The sequence below is a fragment of the Ascaphus truei genome, chromosome 7 (genome assembly GCF_040206685.1).
Source record: "Ascaphus truei isolate aAscTru1 chromosome 7, aAscTru1.hap1, whole genome shotgun sequence".
Lineage (NCBI taxonomy): Eukaryota > Metazoa > Chordata > Amphibia > Anura > Ascaphidae > Ascaphus > Ascaphus truei.
The window spans coordinates 40,257,091-40,276,134 of NC_134489.1; the positions used below are offsets into that span (position 1 = coordinate 40,257,091).

Consider the following 19,044-nt stretch of genomic DNA (forward strand, 5'->3'; position numbering starts at 1 on the left):
GAGCGCTCTCTCAGCCCCCATATGAAGTAGCTAGGAGCGCTCTCTCAGGCTCCATACGAGGTAGCTAGGAGCGCTCTCTCAGCCCCCATACGAGGTAGCTAGGAGCGCTCTCTCAGCCCTCGTACGAGGTAGCTAGGAGCGCTCTCTCAGCCCTCGTACGAGGTAGCTAGGAGCGCTCTCCCAGCCCCCGTACGAGGTAGCTAGGAACGCTCTCTCAGCCCCCATACGAGGTAGCTAGGAGCGCTCTCTCAGCCCCCCGTACGAGGTAGCTAGGAGCACTCTCTCAGCCCTCGTACGAGGTAGCTAGGAGCGCTCTCTCAGCCCCCAGTACGAGGTAACTAGGAGTGCTCTCTCAGCCCCCGTACGAGGTAGCTAGGAACGCTCTCTCAGCCCCCATACGAGGTAGCTAGGAGCGCTCTCACAGCCCCTATACGAGGAAGCTCAGAGCGCTCTCAGCCCCCATACGAGGTAGCTAGGAGCGCTCTCCCAGCCCCCCGTACGAGGTAGCTAGGAGCGCTCTCTCGGCCCCCGTACGAGGTAGCTAGGAGCGCTCTCTCAGCCCCCCGTATGAGGTAGCTAGGAGCGCTCTCTCAGCCCCTATACGAGGTAGCTAGGAGCGCTCTCTCAGCCCCCATACGAGGTACCTAGGAGCGCTCTCTCAGCCCCCGTACGAGGTAGCTAGGAGCGCTCTCTCAGCCCCCATACGAGGTAGCTAGGAGCGCTCTCTCAGCCCTCGTACGAGGTAGCTAGGAGCGCTCTCCCAGCCCCCGTACGAGGTAGCTAGGAGCGCTCTCTCAGCCTCCATACGAGGTAGCTAGGAGCGCTCTCTCAGCCCCCGTACGAGGTAGCTAGGAGCGCTCTCTCAGCCCCCGTACGAGGTAGCTAGCAGCGCTCTCTCAGCCCTGTACTAGATAGCAAGGAGCGCTCAGCCCCCGTATGAGGTAGCTAGGAGCGCTCTCAGCCCCCGTATGAGGTAGCTAGGAGCACTCTCTCAGCCCCCGTACGAGGTAGCTAGGAGCACTCTCCCAGCCCCCCATATGAGGTAGCTAGGAGCGCTCTCTCAGACCCCGTATGAGGTAGCTAGGAGCGCTCTCAGCCCCCGTATGAGGTAGCTAGGAGCACTCTCCCAGCCCCCCATACGAGGTAGCTAGGAGCGCTCTATCAGCCCCCGTACGAGGTAGCTAGGAGCGCTCTCTCAGCCCCCATACGAGGTAGCTAGGAGCGCTCTCAGCCCCCGTACGAGGTAGCTAGGAGCGCTCTCTCAGCCCCCGTACGAGGTAGCTAGGAGCGCTCTCTCAGCCCCCGTACGAGGTAGCTAGGAGCGCTCTCTCAGCCCTCATACGAGGTAGCTAGGAGCGCTCTCTCAGCCCCCATACGAGGTAGCTAGGAGCGCTCTCTCAGCCCCCCATACGAGGTAGCTAGGAGCGCTCTCTCAGCCCCCATACGAGGTAGCTAGGAGCAATCTCCCAGCCCCCCCGTATGAGGTAGCTAGGAGCTCTCTCAGGCCCCCGTATGTGGTAGCTAGGAGCGCTCTCTCAGCCCCTCGTACAAGGTAGGTAGGAGCGCTCTCTCAGCCCTGTACTAGATAGCAAGGAGCGCTCTCAGCCCCCATATGAGGGAGCTAGGAGCGCTCTCTCAGCCCTCGTACGAGGTAGCTAGGAGTGTTCTCTCAGCCCCCCGTACGAGGTAGCTACGAGCGCTCTCTCAGCCCCCGTACGAGGTAGCTAGGAGCGCTCTCTCAGCCCCCGTACGAGGTAGCTAGGAGCGCTCTCTCAGCCCCCGTACGAGGTAGCTAGGAGCGCTCTCTCAGCGCCCGTAAGAGGTAGCTAGGAGCGCTCTCTCAGCGCCCGTAAGAGGTAGCTAGGAGTGCTCTCTCAGTCCCCGTAAGAGGAAGCTAGGAGCTCTCTCTCAGCCCCCGTACGAGGTAGCTAGGAGTGCTCTCTCAGCCCCCGTACGAGGTAGCTAGGAGCGCTCTCTCAGCCCCCGTACGAGGTAGCTAGGAGTGCTCTCTCAGCCCCCGTACGAGGTAGCTAGGAGCACTCTCTCAGCGCCCGTAAGAGGTAGCTAGGAGTGCTCTCAGCCCCCGTACGAGCTAGCTAGGAGTGCTCTCTCAGCCCCCGTACGAGGTAGCTAGGAGCACTCTCTCAGCGCCCGTAAGAGGTAGCTAGGAGTGCTCTCTCAGCCCCCGTAAGAGGTAGCTAGGAGTGCTCTCAGCCCCCGTACGAGCTAGCTCTCCTTAGATGTTAAGTCTCTTAATCCGCTTATTTTAACCTGTGATGTGTATGTTAGAATTCTTTTTATCCCTATAGATCCATGTTACCCTTACGTCAAGTACCCTGTCTGTTTGTGTAATTGTGATTTGGGCGACTCCCCCACCTCCCCCTGTCCCCCTATTTCCCACCATGTCCTCCCCCAAGCCCCCCGATATATTTGTGCTTTTCCAGTTATCTGGCCCCCCATGTTTGTGTTCCTCTCGCCGTCCCGTCTCCCCCCCCCCACGGCAGGTATTCTCTCGTTTTCTGCACCTTATCCGTGCGCTGTCACCCTCCGTGTTAGTCTGGGGTAGTGGTGATGAGCGTGACGGTTCTGCCAACACGTGTCAGGGACGAGGAACAGACAAAAAGAGAGAGATTAGTACAGCAATGGCACTTTTGGGGCACTTTTTGATTTCTTTGCCAAGGTCAGCCTGGCTTCCAAGGTATGGGGGAAACAGTAGTGGATGCAGGGAAAAGACTTTCAGCGGAGGTTAGGAAGCTTTTGCAACAACTAGAAAAACTGGTAGACCCAATAACCCAGACTGGGCCAGTGGAAGTTCCCCCTACAGAACAGCACACGTTATCACTATTTGGGTAACAGTAAACGCTTAATAGCAATTATAAGGTTAGGTTAGGAAGCTAATACTGTATGTATATTCTCCTGCAGACTGCCCCCCACTCACTATGCCTTTAATTACTCGAGACTACTCATATTTACACTAATACCACCTCCTGTCTGCAAAGTTGATCATTGAGCTGGTTTAGTAGAAGATTTCTTTTAATAATACAATGGTTTGAACTTTGATAAGATCTGGGAGAAGGACACGATGTGACCCCGGCTACGCCAGTGCACTGCCTGATACTGGAGACTGTTTACAAAGAGAATTCCTGTGTATTACACAACACCCCTGGTAATGCGCAGTGATGTGATCAGAGAGGTACAGAGCAGCCAATAACACATTATTTCTCCACTCACTGACCCAAGAACATTAACCATTTTGCTGCCAGAGGGGCGTTGCTGAGCCCTCAATCTCAATGCATACTTTTTAATCTATTGTGACAACCACATCACGTTGAGGTCCCTTTTATCCCAAAAACAAGGCCGGAAACACAGTACTTCTATTTACGTGGGGTTTATTTTATAGGGGTTTAAGTAACGTATTCGCAGATCCACCGTCCCTTTAAGAAAAACCAAAATAAAATAAAAACATAAATAAATGCCTATCCCTGTCAGGGAGCTTACTGACTTCTTCAGGCCCTTACTATCAGGGCCGCCAGCTAAGCCGGTTGTCAGCCCAAAACATGCCCTGGCATCGGCAATAAAGAAACAGCATAGTCTTTTGTCATAATGTAGCAATAGAAAGGGTTTTGCTTATCTTAGTCCATCTGGCGATGTCCCTGCTTCAGCACGGCTCTTTCAGCAGTGTCTCACTCTCTCTCAGCTTCTTTACACTGCTTCAGCACGGCTCTCTCAGCAGCTTCTCTCACAATCTGCCAACTTCTTTAACCAGCCTCTGGAAGCTGGGGAGCCCCTTCTGCCTCCCTCCTTCTCTGAGGGAAAACCGGTCAGTCTCTCTCACTGCCTTTCTGGATTTCAGGGTCAGGCTCAGCCTGTGACTAAACACTTCCTTGTTTTTCAGGAGTTCAGCCCAGGCTGATTAATTAGATTTCAGGTGTTCAGGTGTTCTTGACAACTCCAGGGAGGACTAACTCTTTCCAGCACCTAGATGCCAGTGCTGGTATAACACAATATTTAAAGACCCCAGTTTGCGCACAGAACATCCACTATGTTTTGTACAAATTACTTTATTTTTCATGCCAGTCACATCTCGTTTAGTTTTGATGCAAACACATTCTTAGGGGTTCTCTTATATTGTGTTCTGGGTTTTGGGGGGGGGGGGTGGTTTGCTGCTTAGCTCATCCCTGATCTCCCCAACGTTGGAAAGCGCTGAGCCCGTAAGAAGCCTTTTAAGGAAAGTCATAGTCCGTAATATTACGTACGAGGCTCTAGGTCCTGAATTTACAAAGCTATTAAATGCATCTAAAACAGTGCTTTTCAACCTTTGGGTTCCCCGGGCATCCCTAAAGGGTTTCCTGTAATTTAAATATTGTACCAAATACAGAAGAATTTACAATGCATCTGATCTCAGACGCGTTATTAGAGAGGGTTAGGGTTCCTTACAATGCATCTGATCTCAGACGCGTTATTAGAGAGGGTTGGGGTTCCTTACATTACATCTTATCTCAGACGCGCTATTAGAGAGGGTTGGGGTTCCTTACAATGCATCTGATCTCAGACGCGCTATTAGAGAGGGTTAGGGTTCCTTACATTACATCTGATCTCAGACGCACTATTAGAGAGGGTTGGGGTTCCTTACAATGCATCTGATCTCAGACGCGCTATTAGAGAGGGTTGGGGCTCCTTACAATGTATCTGATCTCAGACATGTTATTAGAGAGGGTTGGGGCTCCTTACAATGTATCTGATCTCAGACACGTTATTAGAGAGGGTTGGGGTTCCTTACAATACATCTGATCTCAGAAGCTCTATTAGAGAGGGTTGGGGCTCCTTAACCAAAAACAGGTTGGAAACCACTGATCTAAAATGATGACCCATCTATGGAAAAGTGTTACATGGCTAAGTACTTTCATTTTATAGCAGCTCTAATATATGAGACTAAACCCTCTCTTTAAAGTGATGATGTGAGAGGAATGAGACAAATGTAACAAGGATATAAATGAATGAGACAGAAGGTAATAAAATAATGATAAGCATAATGTGGGAGGGTGTAGGGCTGTTGATGCAGAGCACATCAAAGGTCGCTCCCAACTTAACGCTCCCCACATAACTCCCATAAAACAGGAGCAGATGATTCTCAGCCTTTAAATGGACTGTCTCCCTTCTGCCAATGGTTCGCCGTGCGGTTTGGTGACTTGTTCTTGTTGACGGAAGTGAGCGAGTGAATCAGTTTCACGCACGGAGGAGGGGGGAAAACTCTCCTATAATCCAGCACATTCACTTCCAGCCAGGTGTCAACATGCTGGGGATATGTCCAAAGCGAACGTCCTTCATGTCCACTCCTAGTCCTAGGGACCATTGAGAGATGATAAACTGTTGGGTTGAGGCAGGGGGTCTCCGAAGCTTAACCGCGTTCATTTCAGCTCCGGGGAAGCCTCTGCTTCCCGGGATACTTACCTCCGTGGGGGGCGCCGGTATCTCTGCGGAGTTGAAAGGTCCTGGTCGCGTGGGCCAATAGGAAGCCGCAAGGGATGACATCACAGCTTCCTATTGGTCCGCAGGGTGCGGGACATTTAAAGCCGCCATTTCCATAGCCCCACACAGCCCAGCCGGAGCTGCTACCGGCACCCTCTTTCAAGGTAAGTATCTTGCGAAGCAGTGGGTCCCCGGAGTTGAAATGAACGTGGTTCAGCTCCCGAGACCACCTGCGCGCCCCCAAGCCTGCTTCTCTCCCTGCTCGCGTCCCCCCCCCTTATCTTGTCTCTGGCTCTCGGCGTCAAACAACGCCGCGGGGTCACGTGATGTCACGTTGCCATGGCACCGTGATGTCACATGACCCTGCTGCGTCATTTGACACCGCGTTGCAATGGCGTCGCCAAAGACAACGTAAGTAAAGTTGCAGAGGCCTCACGTGATCCCCCGGCATTCACGACTGAGGGCCACCAACACATCAGGTTGAGGATATCCCTGCTTCAGCACAGGTGGCTCAATCAGTGGTTCAGTCGAAGACTGCTGAAGCAGGGATATCCTCAAAACCTGGCCTGGTGGTAACCCTCAGTCGTTGACTGAGCCACTAATTGAGCCACCTGTGCTGAAGCAGGGATATCCAGAAAACCTGACCTGTGGGTGACCCTTGAGGACTGGTGTTGGCCGCCCCTAAAAAATGGGGTTTAGCCAAGTACCGGTGGGTAATCAGACTCAGGCTTCACGCCTATAAAGTGAACTTTCCAGACTTCCTCCTTGGCATTACTCATCTGTTTTCATATTTTTATTTATTTATAAAATATTTTACCAGGAAGTAATACATTGAGAGTTACCTCTCGTTTTCAAGTATGTCCTGGGCACAGAGTAAAACAAAATAATACATGGTTACAAATACAGTTACATAAATGAACAAGGTATACATTATATACAAGACATTGCATGCACAGTTAAAGAAAATATATATTATGAGCGTATGAAACAGTTACAGACCAGATTAAAGTGTGAGACAGCCTTAGATTTGAAAGAACTTAAGCTGGTGGTGGATATGAGAGTCTCTGGTAGGTTGTTCCAGTTTTGGGGTGCACGGAAGGAGAAGGAGGAACGTCCGGATACTTTGTTGAGTCTTGGGACCATGAATAGTCTTTTGGAGTCTGATCTCAGGTGATAGGTACTGCATGTGGTAGGGGTGAGGAGCTTGTTCAGGTAGCTGGGTAGCTTGCCCAGAAAGTATTTGAGGGTGAGACAGGAAAGGTGAACTTTGCGCCTAGACTCTAGTGATGACCAATCTAGTTCTTTGAGCATTTCGCAGTGATGTGTGTTGTAGTTGCATTGGAGAACAAAACGACAAATTGAATTGTAGAGGGTGTCAAGTTTGCTAAGGTGGGTTTGAGGAGCCGAGCCATAAACTATGTCTCCATAGTCAATAATTGGCATTAGCATCTGCTGTGCAATACGCTTTCTGACCAGGAGACTTAGGGAGGATTTGTTCCTGTAAAGTACCCCTAGTTTGGCATAGGTCTTGGTTGTCAGGGTATCAATGTGCATCCCGAATGTTAAGTGGGAGTCAAACCATAAGCCCAGGTATTTAAAACTAGTGACAGGTGTTAGGGTGGTTTTAGCGTTGGTTCTAATCAGGAGCTCAGTCACTGGAAGCTTTACAAATGTAGTCTTGGTCCCAAATACCATTGTTACAGTCTTGTCAGTGTTTAAAAACAGTTTGTTTTGGGAAATCCAGTTTTCGAGTCTCAAAAAGTCAGACTGAAGTATGTGTTGAAGGTCAGAGAGGCTATGGCTGTGTGCATACAGGATTGTGTCATCTGCATACATGTGTATTGAGGCTTCCTTACAAGCTGTGGGAAGATCATTAATGAACACTGAGAAGAGTAGGGGCCCCAGAACAGAGCCTTGCGGGACACCACAGGTGATATCCAGGGGGTTGGAGTTAGAGCCTGAGATGGACACATGTTGGGATCTTCCTGATAGGTAGGACTGAAACCAGTTTAAAGCATGTTTCCCTATTCCAGAGCTCTGGAGTTTGTTAAGCAGGATAACATGATCAACTGTATCAAAAGCCTTTGCAAAATCTAGGAATACTGCACCAGTGAGTTGTCCCCGTTCCATTCCACACTGGATTTCATTGGATATGCTGGAACCTGACTATTACCAAGCTGTATATAGATCCTGCCCCCTCTATAAAGGCACATCCTGGCCACCTAAAATATCCTCCTAGAATAGTTCTTCTTAGCCAAAAGAAACACAAGCACACAACGTGACGGCAGGTAAGGACCCCTAGCGCCATCTTTGTTTACTCCTGGTAAACAAATAGAAGCCTTTACTCCATATCTGCACACCTCCATCTGTGTCTCATGGTAATACCACGGCGTGGTTTGAATAAAAGCCACGTTTTTTTTCTCCTCAGGCACCGACAATCGTTATGTTTAGTGGCTTTCAACTCCAAAGTACTTTACAATTCAGAGGCAGCGGTCCAGCCACCTCCGGGTACAACCCAGGCGGTATATTTCTCATCATAGTATAGCAGAAAAAGGACATAAAGTCCAGCCTCGGTGCAACAGAAACAAATCACAGTCATAGAGTATAACATCCAATAAATCCCATGTAGACTGAGCAATAAAGATCTTGATCCTGGGAGTATTAATCCTTATATAGCTGCTCCAATATATTAAGATGGAGTATTGACTTTGTGTAGTCAACAAACTATGACTCATAAACAAGTGGCCGCCAACCTCACAGGCTTAAATCATAAAGTGGGATTTATAGGGTACTGGGGAGGCGCAGACACCAAAAGGTAAAGTGCCCCCTTTTAACCAACCACACTCAGGCAAGGCCACAGACCATATAGGCAGCACAGCCAATAAACAGCAGGAAAACTCCACAGTACACTCACTGTTTGTAGAAATGGAGGTTCTCTTAAATGACCAGCCACATAGAAACACAGGAACTCCGTCAGTGCGCGCATCCAACTTGATTGAAGATCAACAGCAGAAGAAAACCTCTAGGGAGGAAAGTGGAGCACTGCGCTGGGATATGATAAACAGGAACCGGCACACTAATGTATAAAAACTAATTTATTAAGTGACTGCGTGAGACACCAAAAACAGGACAACCACCCACTCTGACGCGTTTCGGGCTAAGCCCTTTATCAAAGAGTAATTTTTGAATATCGCAGAATATCACCTTATAACGCAGAATAGCACGTTAAAATGCAGAATATCACATTATAATGCAGAATATCACGTTATAACGCAGAATATCACCTTATAACGCAGAACAGCACGTTATAGCGCAGAATATCACATTATAGCGCAGAATAGCACGTTATAACGCAGAATAGCGCGTTATAACGCAGAATATCACGTTATAATGCAGAATATTATGTTATAACACAGAATATTGCATTATGTTTTATTTATTTATAAAAATATGTTACCAGGAAGTAATACATTGAGAGTTACCTCTCGTTTTCACGTATATGTCCTGGGCAAAAGTTATAACAATACATGGTTACATTAAAAGAATCGCGGTTATACAGTCAATTCACAGACATTTCATGGACAGATAGAGATCGAAAATTGGGTGCAGAGGATAAAGGGCTGGTGAGTTTCAGATTGAAATAGATCAGCGTTAACATCACCAAACATGAGCGAACGGCTTATACCCTTTAGCTGCCCTTCGACTGCGCCAAAGGCTGTCCGCCTTTGGGGCAACACAGATGTATACTGAAGGGGTTCAGATTGAATGCAGCTGCGTATACAAAGTTCTTTGTCCTTTTGGCTCATTAACATTCCAGTGGGTGAGGTTGAAGTTCTACAAAGTACAAGCAAATGTTAACTCTTAGCATGCTAGTCCTGTGCAGAGGGAAGCAACTTGGGGAGCCCCATAAGGCGTCCGCCGTGGGGCGATAAAGATGTACACTGAAGGGGTTCAGATTGAATGCAGCTGCGAATTCAAAGTTCTTTGTCCTTATAACACAGAATATCACATTATAATGCAGAATATCACGTTATGTATGTATGTATGTATGTCTTAATTTATATAGTGCCATTAATGTACATAGTGCTTCACAGCAGTAATACACGTGTAATACAAATAACACATAATGGGAAGAAGTGCTACAGACATAAAAATAACATTAAGGAAAAGGAGTCCCTGCCCCGAAGAGCTTACACTCTAATTGGTAGGTAGTACGAACGTACAGAGACAGTAGGAGGGCGTTCTGGTAAGTGCGTCTGCAAGGGGCCAAGATTTATGTATGAGGTGTATAGTATCAGCCACGGAGCTACTCATATGCTTCCTTAAGCAGGTGTGTTTTAAGATGGGTCTTAAAGGTGGATAGAGAGGGTGCTAGTTGGATATTGAGGTGAAGGATATTCCAGAGGTTTGGGGCAGTCAGTGAGAAGGGTTTAAGGCGGGAGAGGGCTTTAGATACAAAAGATGGTGTATAGCGAGAAATTAGGGCTGAGATGTAAGGAGGAGCAGAAGACTGTAAAGCTTTAAAAGTGAGGAGGAGAATTGAGTGTGAGATGCAGGATTTGATAGGAAGCCAGGAGAGGGATTTCAACGTGAGAGAAGCGGAGACAGATTTAGGAAAGAGTAGAGTGATTCTGGCAGCAGCGTTTAGGATAGATTGTAGGGGAGACAGGTGAGAGGCAGGAAGGCCGGACAGCAGGAGGTTACAGTAATCGAGACGGGAGAGAATGAGGGTCTGTTATAGAGTTTTAGCAGTCGAGCAACAGAGAACATCGAATGCAGAATATCACATTATAACGCAGAAAATCCCAGACTATTCCTCCATAACGTGCCAGTGGAGGCAATAATTTTGGCTACATTTGTACACAAGTCTCAGGAGGGACCCTCTGCCAAATATCATTAATCATCAGTAAACACGTTTGTTAACCCCTTTATGGCGGGTTACCAAGCGTTTCCTGCTTGCTAAAGGGATTCTTACCTTTCTTTTATATCCTGTCGCGGTGATCAGACCCTTCCCTGTGTCTCTTCCGCCTGTCACGCGTTGATGACGTGTTCATGGCGTGTCCTTGGGGGGAACTCGTGCTCCGATGATTGACTCTGTATTGATAAAGCAAATGTGTGACTCCAGCACTGAAGGAGTTAAAAAAAAACATTGCAGCTAAGTGACCGTGGAGACTTACAGGGATTACTTCCGAAGTTCCTGGTCACCAGACATTGACCTGATTTGAGATTTGATTAAACAAACAATCTGGGTCAGTTTACTTTTCACAGTTTAATGGTGAAATATGCGGAACTATTTTGTGTGTGTACACACACATATACATACACACACATAAAAAAATAATCATAGATAGATATATATATATATATATATATATATATATATATATATATATATATATATATATATATTGCCCCATGTAATAATGGTTTTTCAGGCAAAAGGTGACACGTGTGCTCATTTGCATGTCATTTCCCAGAATCCCTTGCTGCAGTGGAAACACTGTATGCTAGGTGATAATGGTGAAAGGCAGAGTTGTAGACCTGCCTGAGACATGTGAATGTGCTCACAAGTGATCTTTTTATTTGCTATATGCCATACGGTGGAGGTTTCTTGTTGCCTTTTTCATCCACCATAACGTAAAACGTGATGGTAAACCCTACAGTCTTGAAAATGCAAAGCCAGCAGTACAACCAACCTCACACTGATGATACCCATTAAGGTTGAAACATCATGTCTGTGAATTGTTTCTCTGGCTTTGCACAGGGCCATCTTTACAACATTAGGGCCCCCGGGCAAAGCAGTGCACGGGGCCCTGCCTACACTGTCGCTCCCAGCCTCCCACGCGCTCACTAGCTGCAGCAGGCACCGGAAGTGCTGCGCTGTGAGCGGTTGTGACGCAAGCCGGGGTACCAGGCGGGGGGAGAGCAAGGGGAGCCTGGCGGGGGGAGAGCGAGCGGAGCCGGGGTGCCGGGCGGGGGGAGAGCAAGGGGAGCCGGGCGGGGGGAGAGCGAGCGGAGCCGGGGAGCCGGGCGGGGGGGAGAGCGAGCGGAGCCGGGGTGCCGGGTGGGGGGAGAGCGAGTAGGGTTGCCAGGTGGCTTGTCCAAAAATACTGGACACAATGGTGAAAGGTGCGACGCGCGAGAATCATTGGTGGAGAAGAATGTTATTTATAAATGACCTGACTTATGTCATTTGTTCTAAATTTCACTCCAAGTATTCTCCAATTTGCACCAATTTATATTCTATTTCGTAAAAAATCTGGGGAGGAGTCTTGGGAGGGAGCACCCTTCTGAGGATTGTTTTAGGAAATAGAATATGAAATAGTGCAAATTGGTGCAAATTGGTGCATGCTTGGAGTGAAATTTAGAACAAATGACGTAATGGTCAGATCATTTATAAATAACTGACCTGCAGTCATACTGTACATGGCGAGCAATACTGATCTTACTGCTCCTCCCACAAATTCCAACATTGTTGCACCCCTCTTCATCCTCTCTCTCTCCCCCCTTGTCCGCTCACCCCTCTTTGTCCTCTCACCCCCTCCCTTCATCCTCTCATCCCCCATCCCCTCTCCCTTCATCCTCTCATCCCCCCCCCCATCCCTTCATCCTCACACCCCCCAACCTGTCTTTATCAGTACAGTACAGTCGCTTTCAAATTTAGACTTCATAATCCAGCTTTAAATTGCATATTAAATCATGCCATTGAATAAGTAACCTGCTCTTTCTCCTTGGGGATGATCAGTGAGTAAGAGTGCTGCAGAGATTGCAATGCTGCTGTGATGAGAGCTGAGTTATGGAGCCTTTCTGAGAATTTACAGTGGGGGTTATTTTTAATAGATCTTGAAAATGGGAAGACTGTTAGTATAGTAAAAGAAAAGTAAGGGTGAGTGAGCAATTAAACAAAAGTTACCAGTACTGTATGTACTGTCTGTCATCACACACACACTGAGACATACACACACACACACACACACACACACACAGACAATTGCAGCAACCAGCACTCACGTATCAAAAGGTATCCAGATGCTTATCCCATAGATATTCAATAAAGAAGATATTACCAGATTGAAGTCCAGTAATTAGGAAACAACACACCAGGGTATATTCAAAAGCAGTATGTATTGTAGAAAATAAAGGCACTTCAACCAACATTTCGACCAACAGAGAGCGACCTTCCACAGGGTGAGTGAGCATTAAACAAAGTTGCCAGTACTGTATCTACTGTCTGTCAACACACACACACACACACACACACACACACACACACACACACACACACACACACACACACACACACACACACACACACACACACACACACACACACACACACACACACACACTATATATTTCTCAAACAGTCATATGTTTCTATGTCTGTATGTGTCTCCCTGTGTCCCTCCCTGTGTCCCTAACGGCAATCCCATTGGACCTTGGGCCAGGCCAATGAGATTGCTCCCTTGGCCTGCCCCTGCACACATCTCATTGGCCTGAGGCGGAGTGACGGGCCAAAGGAGAGACACACACACACACACTAACTCACACACACAGTCACTCACTCACTCTCCTCGGATCTGCGCCAGTCCCACTCTCCACCACCTCTCACTCCCGTTTTGTGTGTGTGTGCCCCCCTCACCGCAAACCCCCCTCACCGCAAACCCCCCGCCCCCCCTCACCGCAAACCCCCCCGCCCCCCCTCACCGCAAACTCCCCGCCCCCCCCTCACCGGAAACCCCCCGCCCCCCCTCACCGCAAACCCCCCGCCCCCCCCTCACCGCAAAGCCTCCCCGGCGCCAAGCCTCCTCCACCTCACCTCTCACACACCGCCAGCAAAACTCCCGCCGCCAGCAAAACTCCCGCCGCCTCTCACACGCCGCCTCACTCAGCTCTTCTCATCGCGGCCCCGTCTTACCGCCGGGAGCGCCAGCAAGCAGTTAACCCCCCCCCCCGCGGCCGAGCCGGGAGCACCGGGGGCGCAAGGAGGTAACCTCCCCCCCCACACACAACCCCCCCGCGGCCGAGCCAGGAGCACGGGGGTCGCAAGGAGGTAACCTCCCCCCTCACACCCCACCGCGGCCGAGCCGGGAGTACCGGGGGCGCAAGGAGGTAACCTTCCCCCCCCCCCCCCACCACACACAACCCCCCCCCCGCGGCCGGGAGCACCGGGTGGCGCAAGGAGGTAACCTTCCCCCCCCCCCCCCCACCACACACAACCCCCCCCCGCGGCCGGGAGCACCGGGTGGCGCAAGGAGGTAACCCCCCCCTCCACACAGCCCCCCCCCTCCACACAACCCCCCCCCTCCACACAACCCCCCCCCCTCCACACAACCCCCCCCCCCACACAACCCCCCCCCACACACAACCCCCCCCCCCACACACACACACACACAACCTCCCCCCCCCCCCCCCCCCGCGGCCGGGAGCACCGGCTGGCGCAAGGAGGTGACACACACACACAGTGACACACACACACACAGTGACACACACACACAGTCACACACTGATTGACACACACTGACTGACACACAGTCACACACTGACTGACACACACTGACTGACACACAGTCACACACTGACTGACACACACTGACTGACACACAGTCACACACTGACTGACACACAGTCACACACAGACACTCGCCCAATCACCCACTCACCGCCGCACGCAAACACTGACTGACGCACACTGACTGAGGCACACACACACACTGACTGCCTGACACACACTGAATGGCGCCCGCGCACACACATTGACTGACGCGCGTACACACACCCTGACTAACGCACACACCTGAGACACACACCCTGACTGACGCACACACACACGCGCACACACACCCTGACTGACGCACGCACACCCTGACTGACGCACACACACCCTGACTGACGCACGCACACACACCCTGACTGACGCACGCACACACACCCTGACTGACGCACGCGCACACACACCCTGACTGACGCACGCGCACACACACCCTGACTGACGCACGCGCACACACACCCTGACTGACGCACGCGCACACACACCCTGACTGACGCACGCGCACACACACCCTGACTGACGCACGCGCACACACACCCTGACTGACGCACGCGCACACACACCCTGACTGACGCACGCGCACACACACCCTGACTGACGCACGCGCACACACACCCTGACTGACGCACGCACACACACCCTGACTGACGCACGCACAGACACACTGACTGGCGCACGCACAGACACACTGAGTGGCGCACAGACACACACTGACTGGCGCACACACACACCCTGACTGACGCACGCACACACACCCTGACTGACGCACGCGCACACACACCCTGACTGACGCGCGCACACACACCCTGACTGACGCACACACACACCCTGACTGACGCACGCACACACACCCTGACTGACGCACGCACACACACCCTGACTGACGCACGCACACACACACCCTGACTGACGCACGCACACACACCCTGACTGACGCACACACACCCTGACTGACGCACGCACACACACACCCTGACTGACGCACGCACACACACCCTGACTGACGTACGCACACACACCCTGACTGACGCGCGCACACACACCCTGACTGACGCACGCACACACACACCCTGACTGACGCACACACACACACCCTGACTGAAGCACGCACACACACCCTGACTGACGCACACACACCCTGACTGACGCACGCACACACACACCCTGACTGACGCACGCACACACACACCCTGACTGACGCACGCACACACACCCTGACTGACGCACGCACACGCACCCTGACTGACGCACGCGCACACACACCCTGACTGACGCACGCGCACACACACCCTGACTGACGCACGCGCACACACACCCTGACTGACGCACGCGCACACACCCTGACTGACGCACGCGCACACACACCTTGACTGACGCACGCGCACACACACTGACTGACGCACACACACACACACTGACTGGCGCACACACACACACACTGACTGGCGCACACACACACACTGACTGAGGCACACACGCACGCACACATGTGTGTGTGTGTGCGTCACTCAGTCTGTGTGTGTGTTTGTGTTTCTGCGTCAGACTGACTGACGCGCGCGCGCGCGTGCGCACACACACACACACACACACACACACACACACACTGACTGACTGACGCACACACAATGACTGACGCACACACTGCATGAAGCTGTAAAGGGGGACAAACAGAGCTGTAAAGGAGGGAGGGGGGGACTGGATTGATGTGAATGGGGGACAAACAGAGAGAGGGGGGAGGAGAGAGGAGACAGAGAGGAGCGGGAACATTACATCCCGGGCAACGCCGGGTCTCTCAGCTAGTATATACATATACATACACACACACACACACACACATATATATATATATATATATATACACACACACACACACACTGGTGACATTCACACACACACACAAAGACAGGCACACAGACACACACATACACAGACAGGACCCAGATAGACAGACACACACTGAGACACACTGAGAGATACACACACACAAACACACTCTCAGACACACACACACACACACACACACACACACACACACACACACACACACACACACACACACACACACACACACACACACACACACACACACACACACACACACACACACACACACACACACACACACCCTCACCTCTCTGCTGCATACTTTTTCCTCCGCTCTTTGGCCCCACCCCCAGGCTCCTGCCACCTCCCGATTGGCTGAATTACACTGCAGCAACCAATCAGAAGCTGCCCAGCCCCCTAGCAGCAGCAGCCCTGCTCTATCCCATGTCCGGTATTATCTCTCATATTTTACCGGACAGGGGAAGCACATACCGGACACCTGGCAACCCTAAGAGCGAGCTGGGGGGGGGGGGAGAAAGCTTTAAGCATTGGTGGGCTCGTATGGGCCGGGCACGTGGGGGCCCCCGGGCAACTGCCCATCGTGGCCATACGTTAAGACGGCCCTGGCTTTGCATCTGATTCCCATGCTGTGCTTTAAAGCTGTGTTAGCAGCGAGCGTTAGCTTATATGGGTTCCATGTAACAATGGTTTTTCAGGCAAAAGGTGACATGGTGTGCTCATTTGCATGTCATTTCCCAGAATCCCTTGCTGCATTGGAAACACTGTATGTTGGGTGATAATGGTTAAAGGCAGGGTTGTAGACCTGCCTAAGGCCGGGGCCATAGAGGCTTCAGGAGAGCGGAGGCGCGCTAACGCTGAGGCTCGCCTGCTTAAGTCAGCGCAATTCCACGGACTTGCAGGCGAGCCAGCGTGCGCGAAGGGAGCCGGGGGGGAGGTGGTTGGAGGCGGGGCAGTGACGTCGCTGGGCCAATCGCCCGCGACGCACGGACGTCAACGTCACGGCGCCGTGACGTTGACGCTGCTTCAGGCTGATTGGATGTTTTCAGCCAACAGCGCGCTGAAAAACAGCTTGGCGCTCGGCTGAAAATTCCAAAGACTCCGCACGCCTGCGGACGCTCGCGCGAGCCCCCTCTCAAGGCATCCTCATTGAGGATGCAGGGGCCCAGCGCTGAGTGTCCGCACGGCTCAGCGCGGCCTGTCCTATGGACTCGGCCTAAGACATGTGAATGTGCTCACAAGTGATTTTTTTATTACACACACACACCCTCTCTCTCTCTTCCCCCTGCAGCTGGCCTGTCTCTCCCCCCCTGCCGCTGGCCTCTCTATTGGGGAGAGAGAGGTGGGGCGTGGGGAAGAGAGGTGGGGGAGAGGTGGGGGTGTGGGAGAGAGGTGGGGGCGTGGGAGAGAGAGGTGGGGGCATGGGAGAGAGGTGGGGGCATGAGGGAGAGAGCTGGGGGCGTGGGAGAAAGATGGGGGCGTGAGGGAGAGAAGTGGGGGCGTGAGGGAGAGAAAGGTTGGGGAGAGAGGTGGGGCTGTCAGGGAGAGATGGGAGCATGAGGGAGAGAAAGGTGGGAGAGAGGTTGGGGCGTGGGAGAGAGAGGTTGGGGCGTGGGAGAGAGAGGTTGGGGCGTGGGAGAGGTGGGGGCGTGGGAGAGAGGTGGGGTGTGGGAGAGAGGTGGGGCGAGGGAGAGAAAGGTGGGAGCGAGATGTGGGGTATGGGAGAGAAAGATAGGAGAGGTGGGGGCGTGGGAGAGAAAGGTGGGAGAGAGGTGGGGCGAAGGAGAGAAATGTGGGAGAGGTGGGAGAGCGAGGTGGGGGCGTGAGGGAGAGGTGGAGACGTGGAAGTGGAGAGGTGGGGGCATGGGAGGGAGGTGGGGCATGGGAGAGAGAGGTGGGGTGTGGGAGAGAAAGGTGGAGCTGGGAGGGAGAGAGGTGGGGGCGTGTGAGAGAAAGGTAGGGGAGAGAGGTGGGGCTTTGAGGGAGAGGTGGGGCGTGGGAGAGAGGTGGGGAAATCAGAGAGAGGTCAGGGTGTGAGAGAGAGGTGGGGGCGCCATTATAACATCAATGCCAGGAGTGCTGGTATCCCATCGTTCTTTCAATGCGATATTTATCTAAAAAAAATCACGCCGTTTTTCCGATGGTTGAACGAATGATGAACACCTACTTGTGTTTGTGGTATTAGCGCAGATTTTTTTTTTTTTACCGGAATGCGATATTAACAGAGTTGGATGTATCCGGCCCAAAGTCTGCAGTGTGGTACTGAAGCGTGGGATAAATAAATATTAACCACTTGACCACTATTTAGAACTGCTACGCCTTTCACTTCATATTGTAGTGTCCCAGCTGTACTACCATGTACAATAGTGATACTGGAGCATGTAAAAACATTGTCACCATCACTCGCAATTGTAAAAAGGGTGTAGTATATAGGCGTTTAATTCCTGCTTTTACGCAGGAGTCCATCTAAAGCAAAAAACATACAGGTCTTAAAAAGCTCATGTATTGCACCTTCAATGGGGAACATCTGTGTTTGTCCCAAGGTATCACAACCAGCAAACACTGTTACACTCCCAATCTGTTCCCTGTGTTTATCTCTGCGATACATAAAGAGATGTGATAAGCTTATTTACTTTGAGCGGAGGAAGGAACAATGTAAAGATTTTTTTTTTTTTTTTAAAGCGTACCTTAAGCAAAACAATACGGAGTGAATAACAGGCTGTTTATGAGACGTACGTGTTACAAGCCAGATAGACAAGCATAACAAGCCCAGGACACGCGTGCGGAGCGAGGCTGCCCATTGTGACATCATCACAAGCTTCGGTCCGCTGGTCCTCTCTGAACGGCATGGTTCTTTCCCTTGATTCTTTGTTTCGCAATTCGAATGCACGTCGTCCCAGTGCGGTGGGAAATGCAGACTCAATGTGCCATGGTGTCTTGGAGTAACTGTGTAACCCACTGTTTTAAAAATAAAAAATAAATGTTAAGGAACCCTATAATTACATTCTGAAAGTCTGAGGAACCCCGACCCTCTCTAATAGCGCGTCTGAGATCAGATGCATTGCAAGGAACCCCAACCCTCTCTAATAGCATGTCTGAGATCAGAATCATTGCAAGGAACCCCGACCCTCTCTAATAGCGCGTCTGAGATCAGATGCATTGTAAGGAACACAAACCCTCTC

General features: G+C 51.2%; 1 protein-coding gene across 1 annotated transcript in view; it reads right to left on the reverse strand.

Annotated features, from left to right (window-relative positions):
• ITGA10 (integrin subunit alpha 10) overlaps positions 1 to 13,400 on the reverse strand; it is an 82,771-nt gene extending 69,371 nt beyond the window's left edge. Inside the window, exons 1-2 of the mRNA XM_075607872.1 lie at positions 13,289 to 13,400; positions 10,445 to 10,563 (exon numbers count right to left, since the gene is read on the reverse strand). The gene's annotated coding sequence lies outside the window, so the exon portion shown is untranslated. The remainder of the gene's footprint in view (positions 1 to 10,444; positions 10,564 to 13,288) is intronic.
• Positions 13,401 to 19,044: the final 5,644 nt, after the last annotated feature.